Here is a 16,119-nt window from a genome sequence, read left to right on the forward strand (position 1 = left end):
TTTTTGAGAGACCTTTGCAGTATATTTATAAAAAAGGACGTAATTTAAAAATATTTTGGAAGGGGGTGCACATAAGTATTTATACAATGTATATGATAACAACAAGAAAGGGACACATAAGTGTGGTAGTTGTGGTTACTGTTGTAATATATTGAACCTTGAGACCCTTCATATAAAAAGTAGAAACAAATACATTAATACAAACGGGTTTGCAAACTGTAACACCTCAGGGGTAGTATATTTAGCCTTATGTGCCTCATGTGATTCATTTTATGTAGGCAAAACTGAGAGACGGTTAAAACAAAGAATTTATGAACACGGTTATGATATAAGGAAAAAGAACGACAATAATGCTTTGCATGTTAACACCGAGACTGAGAATGCGCCCCAAGATTCTAAAGGGCAGAGCTCTGTAACTGCTGAGTTAGGTTGCGATTGCCCTAATAACGATACAGCAGTTACTAGAAAGAAAGTCATGGTAACTCAAGCCCAAGTGCATCGAGAGGTTAATGGCAGTATACAAGAGGGCATAGATGAACTTCAACCTGCCACACCTGATTTTTTAGGCAATCCACACTCTATGGGGCTACATTTCCCTTTACCTACCAGAAACAGATCTGTGAGTCGAGGTCGAGGAAGAACGGAACGAACGGAGCCAAGGGGGAGAAGCATAACCAGAAACAAACGGAAGCAAACGGACAGCTTGGTGAGTCCTTACAACATAAAAAAAGCTTTCCTCAACATGAAAAACTAGTTTTGAATTTGTCAAAACACATTTTGTCTGAAGCTGAATACAATGTTTTAAACAAAGGACTATCTTTTATTCCAACTATGGATTCTAATATAGCTGATATTATCATAGACATTAAACTTTTTACTAGAAATTTAATGTTGAAATTAATGTTTGAGAACAATGCTGACACTCAAGGTTCAGTTTTAAAAAAAAAACCGAGCACCTTCACTCCACAGCTGAATTAAGTTCTTTCTGTATTTGAAAAGCTATGTATTGATGATGCTTACAAAGGTTTTCATGAATTGAACAACAAGGTTGATAGGAAGAAGTGGCATAATTTAAAGAAAGATGAATATTTAGCAATAAAAAATCTTCAGTCTAATCCTACGATCACAATACGACCTGCTGACAAGGGAGGTCCCACTATTGTCTTGGATAAGGATGATTATGTTAACAAAATGCTGCTGCTGTTGAGTGATGATTTGTTTTATAAAATTATAATCAGAACACATGTCAATAAGATGATTAGTACAGTACATAAAACACTAAAATACATGTTTACGTCTAGTTTAATAGACATTAATCTGTATAATTACTTTTTGATATTCAGTCCAACTGTACCAATTATTCAAGGTCTTCCCAAAATACATAAGGACCCAAAAAACCCTCCCATGAGACCTATTGTAGCTGGGAGAAACTGGTGCACCGAATCAATCTTCATTTTTTTTAGAGAAAGCACTAAGACCTTTGATTGATGAAACTTGTCATATTTTAAAAGATACTGAACATTTTGTCAAAGATTTATATGTTTTCATAGATGATATAGAACCAGTGAAGGGTAAACACATGCTGTTAGCTACACTTGATGTAGTTTCCCTGTTCAAGTTTATACCGAATGATTATGATATTAATAGTGTTGCCAGAGTGTTGACTGACTGTGGCAAACACGACAGTAATTTTATAAGATCTATATGCATGCTACTGAAATTGGTCTTAGAAAACAATGTCTTCATTTTTCAAGATAAATTTTAATGGCAATGACAAGGAGTTGCCATGGGGACTTCTTGCGCCAACAGCTACGCTAATGTTGCAATGTTATGTTGGGAATGAGCCATTTTAGAAAATGTTAATTTTAAAAACAAGATTCAATTTTTTTAGAAGGTTTGTGGATGACCTTTATTTGATTTGGGAAGGTACAGTATCTGAATTTGATAGTTTTGTAGAGTTTATTAATACCACAACAAGTTTTTTAAGATTTACAGTAAATCATTATTTGGCTGAGATTAATTTTCTGGATGTTAATGTATTACAGGACTCGAATGCACAGTTTAATGTTAAGTTATACAGGAAAGAATGTCATGTTAATAATTTATTATATAGGGACAGTATGCACCCTGACTTTGTATTTAAGAATGTGGCACAAAACCAATTTTTTCGAGCTTCTAGACTGAATGCTAGTGCCACTGATTTTGATTTGCAACTCACAAAAGTACAGGCTGAGTTGAAACAAAGGGGCTATGAACCTAATCTTATAAACCAAGGACTAAACAATGTCTTGAGATTGAGACAAAGTAAAGCCAAGCCTTACTTTTCTAAACGCAATGTCACTAATCAGAAAAATAGATGCACTTTAAATTCACAGCCCTTGAGGTTATGTTTTAGTTATGCTAGAGACATACATTATACTGACATTATTAACATAAATTGGAAAATGTTAACGTCCGATACACAGATTAAAAAATACACTAGAGCTAAACCACAGTTTACTTTTAAAAATCAGAAGTCTCCACATAGACAGTTATGTTATTTTAAAGAGAACACCCATCCAAATGGAGTCAAAGGTAGCAGACCTTGTGGTAAATGCAATGTCTGCAGGTGTATAGATACTAACACATCCTTCCAACATCCAGCTACACAAGAGGTTTTCATCTTTAATATTAATGCTCTATGTGATTCCCTACATATAGTATATCTCGCTACATGTAATATTTGTAGCAAATTTTATGTAGGTAAAACTGATAGAACTTTTAAAGAAAGAATTAGGGAACATGTGTATCATATAAGAAAAGGCAGTTCACACAATGCCTTAGCAAAACACACCAGTGATACCAATTCCCAACATGTATTTTCTTTTAGGGCCATAGGTAGAGTTTTTGAAAGTTTACGTGGAGGTGATGTTAAGATAAAAACTGAAAATTTAGAGGCCAGATGGATCATTAGACTTAAAGCTACTATAGGTCATGGCCTGAATGAAAATATCCCTCTAAAACCAGCTTTAAAAAATAAACCTCTGTGCAGATAAAATGTTTTTAGTTACAGGTTTATATGTATTTGATTTATATTTATGTTTTTATATTTATATTGTATTTATGTATATTGGTCTTCAGCACTTTACTAGCATTGTTTAATATAGAGCTTGTATCTTGAATATACCTTTAAGAATGCTCTAAGCTGTATGTGTTAATTAGTATAAATAGAGGAGCTAGTACCTTGATTTATTACACCTGAAGAAGCCCAACTGGGTGAAAGCGCTTGTGTCTCGTTTTTATGAACAATAAAATATTGAAGCCTGGAGCCTTACCTCAGTGTTTTTGCTGTTTTTATGGATTTTGTTTCTTTTCTGAGGTATCTGGTTGAAGTTGGAACTTTTTACTGTTATTTATTTACCTTACATTAGGAGACTGCTTGTTGATTTTCTGATTCCCATGTTTTGAGTATCAGTTTTTTATCCCAAGATTAAATAAATGTAGCCATGATGGACCTCAGGGAAATACTGGACTTTGATGCAGAATTAACCAGAGATCTCTGTAATCTCTCTATAACAAAACAGAGAGAGCTTCCTGAAAATCTAGCATTTTATGGACCCATGTACACAAGAAATTAACCATACTGTTATCTTCTGTTCCTTCTGGTAGACCAAAAATATGAATGTTGTTCCTAGGAGACATGTTTATGTCATCTATTTTGGCTAATAAAGAATTGCTCTGTTTTAACAGGTATTCAGTATTGTTCTCCCCTTCTCTTAGTTTTCCTTTCATATCATTCAAGGAGTCTTCACTGCTGGAAATCTGTTTTCTCTGTAACTGCAGAGCTCCATTAATTTGTTTGGAACAGTTTTTCTTAAAGCCATCTATTTTGGTGTCCAGTCTATCTACAGTGGATATACAAAGTGTACACACCCCTGATAAAATGCCAGGTTTTTGTGATATAAAAAAATGAGACCACAATAAATCATTTCAAAACTTTTCCCACCTTTAAAGTGACCTATAACCTGTACAATTCAATTGAAAAACAAACCAATCTGTTAGGAGAAAAAAAATGTACAATATGCTGGTTGCATAAGTGTGCATACCCTTAAACTAATACTTTGTTGTGTATGCACACTCAAACTAATACTTTGTTGAAGCACCTTTTGATTTAACTATAGGTTCATAGGTTCATAGGTTGGTACTAGGCTATCAGCCCTAGGGCCTATACAAGCCTAGCCATAACAATTCCCTGGCTATTTCTTCCCACACTATTTGCTTCCCTGGACCCCTGTCTAGCAGGGCGACTGATGTGATCCCTGGGGTGAATTTCCTTTCTCCCATCCAATCATCAAGGTTCCTTTTGAAGAGGACCAAAGAGGCACTCTGCTTGACATGTATGGGCAATCTATTCCAGAGTCTGGGGAGTTTCTGGGTCAGGAACCTATCCCTCCAGCATGTTTTGTTTATTGTGATGACAAGGTTTAGATCCCTGGAGCGTGTGGCTGTGAGGGATTGGGATTTCTTTAAGTGTAGCATGTCCAACAGCTCTGGGTTTGACATGGCCTTGTATGTTAAGCAAAGATCTCCTCTGAGCAGACGATATGCGACAGAGTATAGCTGGAGTTTTTTTAAGGCGGTCATCGTAGGGCATCTGCTTTAGGCCTGTAATTCTTTTAGTGCAAATGTCTTGAGAGGTACATACCAAACGGGGCATTGTATTCTATAATGGGTCTAATGAGAAATGAGTACAGTGGGACAATGACCTCCTTTTTTCTGGATGAAAAGCCCTTAGTGATGAGGTGTGCCACATAGAAGGATTTCCTGACTGTTGTGGCGATGTGGTTATCGAAGGTGAGACCACTGTCCACCTGTGTCCCTAAGTCTCTTATCAAACTTTCGGTGTTTAGTGTACTGCCACCTATATGGTAATTCACGGATACATGTTTTTTCCCAAAGGGGATAACTATACATTTCTTGGCATTGAGCTTGAGCCCATGGCTCTGGCACCAAGCATCTGTTTCTGTAAGGCCCATTTGTAGAGTATCCACATCATTTGGGGATTCAATAATGGCTCCCAGTTTGCAGTCATCTGCAAACTTTGTTATCCAGAGTCCCTTAGTGTTGGCCTGTACTTCAGAGAAGTAGATGCCAAACAAGAGCGGTCCCAGGACTGAACCCTGAGGCACTCCACTTGTCACTTGTCTGGAGCTGGATTTGGAGTCAGCTACTTTTACAGTGTGGGTTCAATCAGTAAGCCAGTTAGCAACCCATTGGGTGACGTAGGGATTAATGCCCAGCTTAGTAAGTTTATCTATGATTCCAGAGTGGGGGATGGTGTCAAAGGCCCTGGCAAGGTCCAGATAGGCTGTGTGGACCACCTTACCCTTGTCCATGGCTCTGGAGACTGATTTGAAGAAGTCAATCAAGTTCAGGAGACATGATCGGCCCTTCACAAACCCAAACTGGGTGGGGTCCAGTGTTTGAAGGTTGCCAATGTCTTTGTTTATAAGTTCCATGATAATACGCTCCATGGCCTTGCGGATAAGGCTTGTCAGACTGATGGGACGGTAGTTTCCGGGATCCAAGGTGGATCCCCCCTTGTGGAGTGGGATAACTGTAGCTGTGCATTCAGTCTTCTTCGGTAGGAGTCTATCAGCATAGCACATCTTGACTTGGCAATATTTGCCCACTCTTCATTGGAAAAGCACTCCAAACCTGTCAGATTGTGAGGGCATCTCTTATGCACAGCCCTCTTCAGGTCACCTCACAGATTTTCTATTGGATTCAGGTCTGGGGTCTGGCTGGGCCATTCCAAAACTTTAATTTTCTTCTGGTGAAGCCATTCTTTTGTTGATTTGGATGTATGCTTGGGGTCATTGTCATGTTGAAAGGTGAAATTCCTCTTCATCTTCAGCTTTCTAGCAGACACCTGAAGGTTTTGGGTCAAAAGTGACTGGTATTTGGAACTGTTCATAATTCCCTCCACTTTGACTAAAGCCCCAGTTCCAGCTGAAGAAAAGCATCCCCAAAGCATAATACTGCCACTACCATGCTTCACCGTGGGGATGGTATTTTTTTGGTCATATGAAGTGTTGTTTTTGTGCCAAATGTACCTTTTGGAATTGTGGCCAAAAAGTTCAACCTTGGTCTCATCAGACAATAACACATTTTCCCACATGCTTTTGGGAGACTTGATGTATTGTTTTATAAATTTTAGCCAGGCCTGGATGTTTTTCTGTATAAGAAAAGGCTTCCATCTTGCAACCCTACCCCATAGTCCAGACATATGAAGAATATGGGAGATTGTTGTCACATGTAGTACACAACCAGTACTTGCCAGAAATTCCTGCAGCTCCTTCAGTGCTGCTGTAGGTCTCTTGGCAGTCTCCCTGACCAGTTTTCATCTTGTTTTTCATCAAATTTGGAAGGACATCCAGTTCTTTGCAATGTCACTGTTGTCCCATACTTTTTCCATGTTTTGATGACTGTCTTCACTGTGTTCCATGGTATATCCAATGCTGTGGAAATTTTTTGTACCATTCTCCTGACCGATACCTTTCAACAATGAGATCCCTTTGATGCTTTGTAAGCTCTCTGTGAACCATAACTTTTGCTATAGCAGACAACTGAGTAAATGTCAAGAAAATTCTATTAGGACAGCTGAACTTTATTTGGGGTTAATAAGAGTCTCTTCAATTGATGGCATGTGTGTACCCAAGAAGACTGAATGTTGTAATTAAATCAAAAGGTGCTTTAAAAAAGTTTTAGTTTAAGGATGTGCACACACAACATAGTATTAGTTTAAGGGTGTTCAAATTATGCCACCAGTGTATTGTATGTTTTTTATTTTTCATATATTTCCCCTAACAGATTTGTTTTTCAATTGAATTGTACAGGTTATAGGTCATGTTAAAGGTGGGAAAAGTTTTGAAATGATTTATTGTGGTCTCATTTTTTTATATCACAAAAAAACTCGCATTTTAACAGGGGTGTGTACACTTTTTATATCCACTGTATTTTCAAAGACAATTATTGAATATTAGTCGGTAATGACTGAAGCTCTTTTTTGAACGCAAGGGTCTTGAGATGCTGCCTTGGTATAACTCATGGTGTTGCAGAATATAGTGAAGAAATTTACTCTCGCAGATTTTGACAGGAAAATAGTTGAATTTTAAGAAATTTCTTTTTATATAATCCTTTAGGACACCAAAGTTTATTGTAATTCACTTAAGTGAGTTGTTTAGGATTATTTAGAAATAAAATTTCCTGTTAGAAATATATGTAGTAGCAGACCAGAAAAAAAGTATTGCTATCCTAGTCTCACCCTGGCAATATCCCCTTGAGTGATTCTTATCTCTTAAGTCATAGGCTGATAAAGAATTGACCATTGAGCAGCTAACATCCATTGATGAATTCTCATATAAAAGCTGGCAAGTGGTACTAACGTTATTGCTGCTGCCATTGTTCCCAGAGCCTGAAGGACCAGGCAGGCTGAAACTGAGGTGCTGCAGACTATTTTTTTTACTTGGAATCTTATAGTCTGAACTCACAGGAATGGAAGGGAAGCACTGGCTGTTTTGGTATTGAGAATTGCTCCTATAAACTCTAAACTCTGAGATGGTTGCTGATGAGACATGTAGTAGTTTATGGTTATCCCCAGAAGAGACCAAGTCTGGAGAACCTGGTCTCTTGCACATATGAGATGATGCCTGGTTGGAGCAGTAATGAGCCAGTCATCTAGATATAGAAACACTCAGAATCCTTGCAGTCTCAGGTGAGCTGCTACTACTGCCATGCACTTGGTAAACACCCTGGGGGATGTGATGAGTCCAAAGGGCAGTACTCTGAATTGATAATGACTGGCTCCCAGCCGGAAGCATAAGTACCTTCTGGATCATCTGTTCATCTTTATATGATAGTTTGCATCCTGAAGGTCTGTACAGCACATCCAGTCATCCTTGCCCAGAAAGGGGAGAATGGACTAAACAGTGACCATCTGTAACTTGGTTCTTCAAACTGTCTTGTCTAGTTTAGAGAGATCCAGAACTGGTTACCAGTCCCCTGCTTTCTTTCACACCAACAAGAACCTTGAAGAAGTTCCAGATTCTATCTGGTCTGGTGGGACCTTTTGGATAACTCTTTTTTTCTAGCAGCATTTGCATTTGAATTGCTGCTTATTCCCTCTGAATGGGTGGTATATTGGGGATTTTTCTTGATAATGGAGGTGAAAGGGAAAACAATATAATATATCCTCTGTAAATGATCTTCTGCACCCAAGTATCTTTTGTTATATCTAGCCAGGCTCACTGGTGCAGGTATAATTGCCCCCAACTGTCTCCAGAGGTGGACAATCAGGCCTCCTTTCCAGAAAGGTGGTAGGACTTGTCAAAGAATGATTCAGAGCAAAGAAAAACGTTTTTTTTTATAGGAAAAATAGAGAAAAAAAGAGGAAGGGAAGAAAATACCAACAATGGTAAATGAGCTACAATGATGTCATAGAAGGGAAGAAGGTACTAACCATAGTATCTAAGGAGTACGAAAAATGTACAACAGACAGAAAAAGAGTCAGAAACAACAAGAAGTATATTAACATGGGTAAGAGATAGTAAGAGAAAAAGTTTTTTTAAGTAAGGAATACAAAAATAACAAACTTATCTAAAGAACGCTCGAGAGAGAGAGGAAGACCATGTCTTTTTCTTGAAGTGGTAAATGAGAGCTGAGGTAATTGGGGTTGATGTTTTCTGGGTAAGGGAGAAGCTTGAGAGTTTTTAGTTGCCATGAGCTTTAGCAATGGCTAATTTAGATCCGAGGGATTGGATCCAAACCCATCAGTTGAGGACAGAATGAAAATCGACATCATTTCAAATATAATAATTGAAAAATTGATAGTGTGTTGATTAAACATGTCTAGTCTGGACAGGATTGATTGTTCATGTCTTCTGACTTTTGGATAATTTGTCATATGATTATAATGTAACTATTTACATCTGCCTAGAATGTATTTGTATTGTTTTGAAGAAGTCCATTTGTTAATGAGAATGAAAGCACTAGACTATTAAAAGATTTGTATTGAGAGACTCTTGAGTGTTTTCTTTGGTGGACTTGGATCATAACATTTCTTTGGTTCTTGTTCGTTACGCCTATTTACTCTTTTATGTCTTTTATAAACAATTTACAGTGCAAAACCGCTATTTAAACCATAGGTTACTCAAAGGTTAAAATACAGATAGAAATGACATGTAAATTGAGAGTAGACAAACTGGAAAAATTACCTTCTATTTTTAGAAACTAATAATTAAGCTCATTCTCAAATTTTCAAATTATAAAATCTATAATTTCAAATCAAGCTATTCCTTCAAAGAACACAATCTGAACTACACAGGAAGTTAACCAAGTCCAACTTAAATGTTGCGGACATGCACATAAAATGAAATATGAGTATGGAATATCAAAGAAAAATATGGTAGCAGTTGTACGAAGTATAGCTTCAGACCACATAAAATAAACCAAGAACTTTAATATTTGGTAAGCGCTTTCACCACTATCTGTGGCTTCTTCAGACCATATACAAATGTAAAAACACACACAAAGAGGTTTTTAAAGCTGTTCCTGTATACCTCATTAACCTGAATGACCACTCCCAGTCAATCAGGTTGCTGTAGTCACACCCTCTTTTAAAACATCTGTCCTTTCATCTATATTACATAGTAGTACTTTTAAAATACAATTTTTATATCACATTAAAAATCTAGTTCAGCATTCAAAGCATTCATAGGCATCTACAAGCATTTCATATTTAGAAACATTTCAAAGCATTGCTTCTATCAGCAGCATATCAAATGCTATATATTATGCTAAGCATCATTACGTGAACAACAATGATACTAAAGTCTCTATTCATTATATATGATTGCTAAGTTCATAAGGAATACAAAAATAACAAAACTTATCTGAAGAACGCTCGAGATAGATGGAAAACCACATCTTGAAGTGGTAAATGAGAGTTGAGGTAATTGGGGTTGGTGTATTCTGGATAAGGGAGAAACTTCAGAGTTTTTGGTTGCCATGAGCTTTAGCAATGGCAAATTTAGATCCGAGGGATTGGATCCAAACCCATCAGATGAGGACAGAATGAAAATCGACAACATCATTTCAAATATGATAATTGAAAACTTGATAGTGTGTTGATTAACCATGTGTAGTCTGGACAGGATTGATTATCATTAACCTGAATGACCACTCCCAGTTAATCAGGTTGCTGCAGTCACACTCTCTTTTAAAACATCAGTCCCTTCATCTATATTACATAGTAGTACTTTTAAAATACAGTTTTTATATCACATTAAAAATCTAGTTCAGCAATCAAAGCATTCATAGGCATCTACAAGCATTTCATATTTAGAAACATTTCAAAGCATTGCTTCTATTAGCAGCATATCAAATGCTATATATTATGCTAAGCATCATTACGTGAACAACAATGATACTAAAGTCTCTATTCATTATATATGCTTTGCTAAGTTCATATTGCACTATGTTATCTGCTTTGCTTCAGATAAGTACTGTTACTTAAAAAATATTACAATAGCATAGCTAGGTCTGACCTTCCATATATTCCTATTACTTCTAACAATATAAATAAAGCTGCAGTTTAAAATGCAAACAAGTTACCCATGCCATGTGTTCAGATTCCATTTTAAAAATCCAACTTCTTCCCATCACATTTTCAACTATTAAACTTATCCAGCAAGTGTAATCCACTTAAGATATACTTATATTGCACCCTATTATGTTGTTTTCCATTTCCAAAAGTTAGAATTGTTAAAAATGAGACAGATGTGCTCATTGTCATTGCAGCACCTTTGCGCATGCGCTATGATGTCATCAAACTCGGCAAATGCTCCGTTTTACTTCCTCCCACTTTCTTCATTCAATATAATAGACAACCAGGTATTAAAATATATATATCATTGCTAGACAGTTTAAAGTACACCAAGTCACAAATTCATATGTATAAACAGTTCCAGTCTAGGGACATTTATGCTTTTCCCATAGAATCAAATCATACTGTTGCATTTCTGTCTTTCATATGTCGGTCAGGTATATGTGAATATAAGCACCAGACACATTATATGCATACATCCACGCACAGTTTTATACAAATATAATAAACCAAACTTTAACTCTATACCTCTGGGCTTCCCATTTAAACCATAAAATGTATATTCTATGGATAATAATAGTTCAATATATATATATATATATATATATATATATATATATATATATATATATATATATATATATATATATATATATATATATATATATATATATATAAGCAGTGTAGTGCAAATATATACATCACCAGTTTACTTAAAAAAAGGACTTATTTCATATTCTTGTCCTACATATAGACTCCAAGTATATACTTCATAGCACACTCAGAACAATCTATTACTGTTTGCCAAAGGCATTTTTACACAGTTATATGGTACTTTAAATATAATGTGCTTTATGTGAATAGGGGCTTCTAACAGCCATTTAAAGATGGATGGATGGATGGATGGATGGATGGATGGATGGATGGATGGATGGATGGATGGATGGATGCTTTGGTTTTCAAATCTTATTTTTAGCAATCTTATCATAGACAGCCCATATTTACAAACATATTTAAGTGAGTGCTGTTATGACAGGTTGAGTAAAACTCCAGAGTGTTCTTACTAAGTGGAAATATTTTTAATACCACCTATTAAGTATAATATATGTCACTATTTTCTAGATATTCCTCGTGCTTCTAAAGCACTTTTAATGGATACTTTCCCATTTAACCCCTTCTCCTTCTTATCTGCTCTGAGTATGAGTATCCATCTGAGCTCACTTCTTTCTGTCAGATTCTTAATATTACCCAGCCTTTGCCCAATAATAACTTCTTCCAATGCTATAAATTTAAAATCATGGTATATACCACTTCTCTCTATGTATTTGGACAAGGCACTTACAGAATCCCTATTCATTATATTACTAATATATTCCTTAATACGTTCTCTAAATGTTCTGTTTGTTTTGCCTACATAAAAGTGTAGGCAGCAGTGACATTGTGCTGCATAAATGATATTCATACTGCCACAAGTGACTGCTCCATTCAATTTATATTTATTACCAGTGACTGGGTGGACAAACTTATCAGTATTTTTAACATATTGGCACATACTGCAACTGGTACATGCTCTTTTCATGTATTTGGATTACTTCCAGGTAAATCCCTAGGGTAGCATAGCATGTTTAAGATTTTTCCTATTTCTAAAAATGAAATTAGGACACTCTCCAACCACTTCCCTAATCCTTCTATATGTCATAAGAAGTGGTCAGTGTTTAATAAAGGCATCTCTTACTTTCCTCACATCACTTGTGTATGATATAGAAACATTAACTACATTCTTGTTAATCATTGTATCAGTTCTCTTTAATGCTTGATCTATCTTATTTGAAAAATATGGCCTTGCTCTTCCTTCCCTAAGTGTCTTTACTTTTCCCAGTTTATCAGTCACTTCCTTCTTTTTATAACCTCTATCATATAAATTATTTTCCAGGGTTACTAGTCCTTCTTCGAATGTGGGTTCCTGGTTGCTCAAGCGTGAAACCCTCATTCCTCGCCCTTTAACTATATTTGAAAAGATTTTTATAGGGTGCATGCTTGTCCTATACAATAATGTGTTACGATAGCACTCTTTCCTATAAACCTTGGTGTCAAACATACCTTCATTTCCTTTCATTACAAATATATCCAAGAATGGCAACCCTTCAAGTGAATGATTCATTGTAAACTTTAGGAAGCTAGTAGTAGCTTGTGCATCATTGACAAATGTATTAAATGCTAGAAGGGTACTGTCCCACACAAGAAAAATATCATCCACAAACCTGTAGTAAAGCTTCACATAATTATTATACAATTCTAGGGGAAACAACTGTTCCACTTCCCATTGGACCATAACTGTGTTGGCATAGCTGTTAGCACAGCATGTTCCCATAGCTACACATTTGTGTTGTAAGTAGTATTTACTATCAAAGACAAACATATTGTTTTCCAGCACTACTTCCATAAACCCACATATCATGTCTATGAGGTGTCCTCCAGAGTCACTATTATGGTGAAGGAATCTATATAAATATAAATAACCATTCGGTATTGATGTAAAAAGGGAGGTTACACCGAGGGTGACTAAGTAGTGCTCCCCACTCATAGCTGACGTTTCACTATATGTATATAGGCTCTCTTGGAAGTGCTTGGAATCTTTTAACACTACTTGAGATTTATCCAAGATAGGTTTAATTTTCTTTTCTATGAAAATGGTTCAGTGATCCAACCTCAGCCTGCAACTACAGGTCTAAAGGTTGGAAACTGAGGGTCTTTGTGTATCTTTGGTTGCCCTTGAAATGAGGGTATAACTGAATGTTCAACTATCAGGAACTGAACCATTTCCATTGAAATACCATAATTAATCATAAAATCATTAGTAATAATCCTAATATCTCTATACCTATCTTGAATATAATCAATAGTAACAGGCTTATACACTTTGTCATCAGCAAGCATGTTATGTAATGAACTATAATAGTGTTCTCTATTCATAATAACAGTCATACCCCCTTTGTCTGCAGGTCTAACTACAATTTGTGTATTTTCTATCAGTCCTGTTAGGGCCTTCTTCTCCTTCTAACTTAAATTCTTATATTTGTCATTCTTAGAATGTGTATTTAATGTATTATACAGCTCATCCTCACACATTCTACCAAATGCCTCTAGGATAGGGTTCATAGGTTGGTACTAGGCTATCAGCCCTAGGACCTATACAAGCCTAGCCATAACAATTCCCTGGCTATTTCTTCCCACACTATTTACTTCCCTGGACCCCTGTCTAGAAGGGTGACTGACGTGATCCCGGGGTGAATTTCCTTTCTCCCATCCAATTGTCAAGGTTCCTTTCGAAGAGGGCCAAAAAGGCACTCTGCTTGACATGTATGGGTAATCTATTCCAGAGTCTGGGGAGTCTCTGGGTCAGGAACCTATCCCTCCAGCATGTTTTGTTTATTGTGATGACAAGGTTTAGATCCCTGGAATGTGTGGCTCTGAGGGATTGGGATTTGTTTAAGTGCAGCATGTCCAACAGCTCTGGGTTTGACATGGCCTTGTATGCTAAGCAGAGATCGCCTCTGAGTAGACGATATTCGACAGAGTATAGCTGGAGTTTTTTAAGGCGGTCAGCGTAGGGCATCTGCTTTAGGCCTGTGATTCTTTTAGTAAGGTATTTCTGCGGCCTTTCCAGTTGTTGCAGATGTCTTGAGAGGTACATACCAAACGGGGCGTTGTATTCTATAAAGGGTCTAATGGGGGATGAGTACAGTGGGACAATGACCTCCTTTTTTCTGGAAGAAAAGCCCTTAGTGATGAGGTGTGCCAAATAGAAGGATTTCCTGACCGTTGTGGCAATGTGGTTATCGAAGGTGAGACCAGTGTCCACCTGTGTCCCTAAGTCTCTTATCACACTTTCGGTGTTTAGTGTACTGCCACCTATATGGTAATTCACGTATACATGTTTTTTTCCCAAAGGGGATAACTATACATTTCTTGGCATTGAGCTTGAGCCCATGGCTCTGGCACCAAACATCTGTTTCTGTAAGGCCCTTTTGTAGAGTATCCACATCATTTGGGGATTCAATAATGGCTCCCAGTTTGCAGTCATCTGCGAACTTTGTTAGCTAGAGTCCATTAGTGTTGGCCTGTACTTCAGAGAAGTAGATGCCAAACAAAAGCGGTCCCAGGACTGAACCCTGAGGTACTCTACTTGTCACTTGTCTGGAGCTGGATTTGGAGTCGGCTACTTTTACAGTGTGGGTTCTATCAGTAAGCCAGTTAGCAACCCATTGGGTGACATGGAGATTAATGCCCAGCTTAGTAAGTTTATCTATGATTCCAGAGTGGTGGATGGTGTCAAAGGCCTTGGCAATTTCTAGATAGGCTGTGTGGACTACCTTATCCTTGTCCGTGGCTCTGGAGACTGATTCAAAGAAGTCAATCAGGTTCAGGAGACAAGATCGGCCCTTCATGAGCCCAAACTGTATGGGGTCCAGTGTTTGAAGGTTGCCAATGTCTTTGTTTATAACTTCCATGATAATACGCTCCATGGCCTTGCAGATAAGGTTTGTCAGACTGATGGGATGGTAGTTTCCGGGAACCAAGGTGGATCCCCTCTTGTGGAGTGGGATAACTGTAGCTCTGTGCCACTCAGTGGGCACGAAACCTGAGGTGAGGCTATGATTAAACATGACACTTAGGTGAGGTGCCAGTTCATATTTTAGTTCATGTAGTACACAGCCTGGGATGTCATCTGGTCCCATGGATGCTGTATTCTTAGCTTTGGTGAGTGCGTTTTTTTACCTGTGTGGCCATTATTACCGGAATTTGGCAATCTTCCGGTATTGAGATGGGCCATTTAAGGGGTGAATTTGACACTGAATCAATCTGCCAGGATATTGGCAATATCCTTGGGATCAGTATATTCAATGCCATTCTGTTTTAGCTCAGAGCAGGTCTGAGCATTGCATTTAGATTCTTGACATAGTTATAGAATGCCTTGTGGTTGTCTTTGGAATCTTTGGCAATTTTATTTTCATAACTAGCTTTGGGGGATTTTATGAGGGATCTCAGTTTCTTACTGAGGCTGGTAAGGGAGTTTTTTGCATCCTGGGATTTTCCTCTTTTCTGCAACAGTTTCTTCCTTTTGTTGTAAAGTTTGTTTACGGCAGGGGACCACCAGATTGGCTTCCTTTTTTTAGATGAGAGCATCTTGGTTCTATTTGGGATGGCACGATTCATGCATGAGTGGATGTGCTCATACAGTGCCTTAGTGTAGGATTCAGCAGTTGAACTTTCAGTTCCTGTCTGCATGGGTGTCATGAAGTTTGTCACTTCTGACTTGAGTAGCATGAAGTTGGCTTTGGAGAAGTTTTTGATGGAGGTTTCCTTACTGGGGAGTGGGGATGGGATGTGGATGTTAAGGGTGATTAGCTTATGGTAAGACCTGACTAATGAGGGGGTGACCATAGGTGTGGAGCATTGATTTCCCATGTTGG

This window comes from Protopterus annectens, chromosome 3.part1 (assembly GCF_019279795.1).
Source record: "Protopterus annectens isolate FY-2018-M chromosome 3.part1, PAN1.0, whole genome shotgun sequence".
NCBI lineage: Eukaryota > Metazoa > Chordata > Ceratodontiformes > Protopteridae > Protopterus > Protopterus annectens.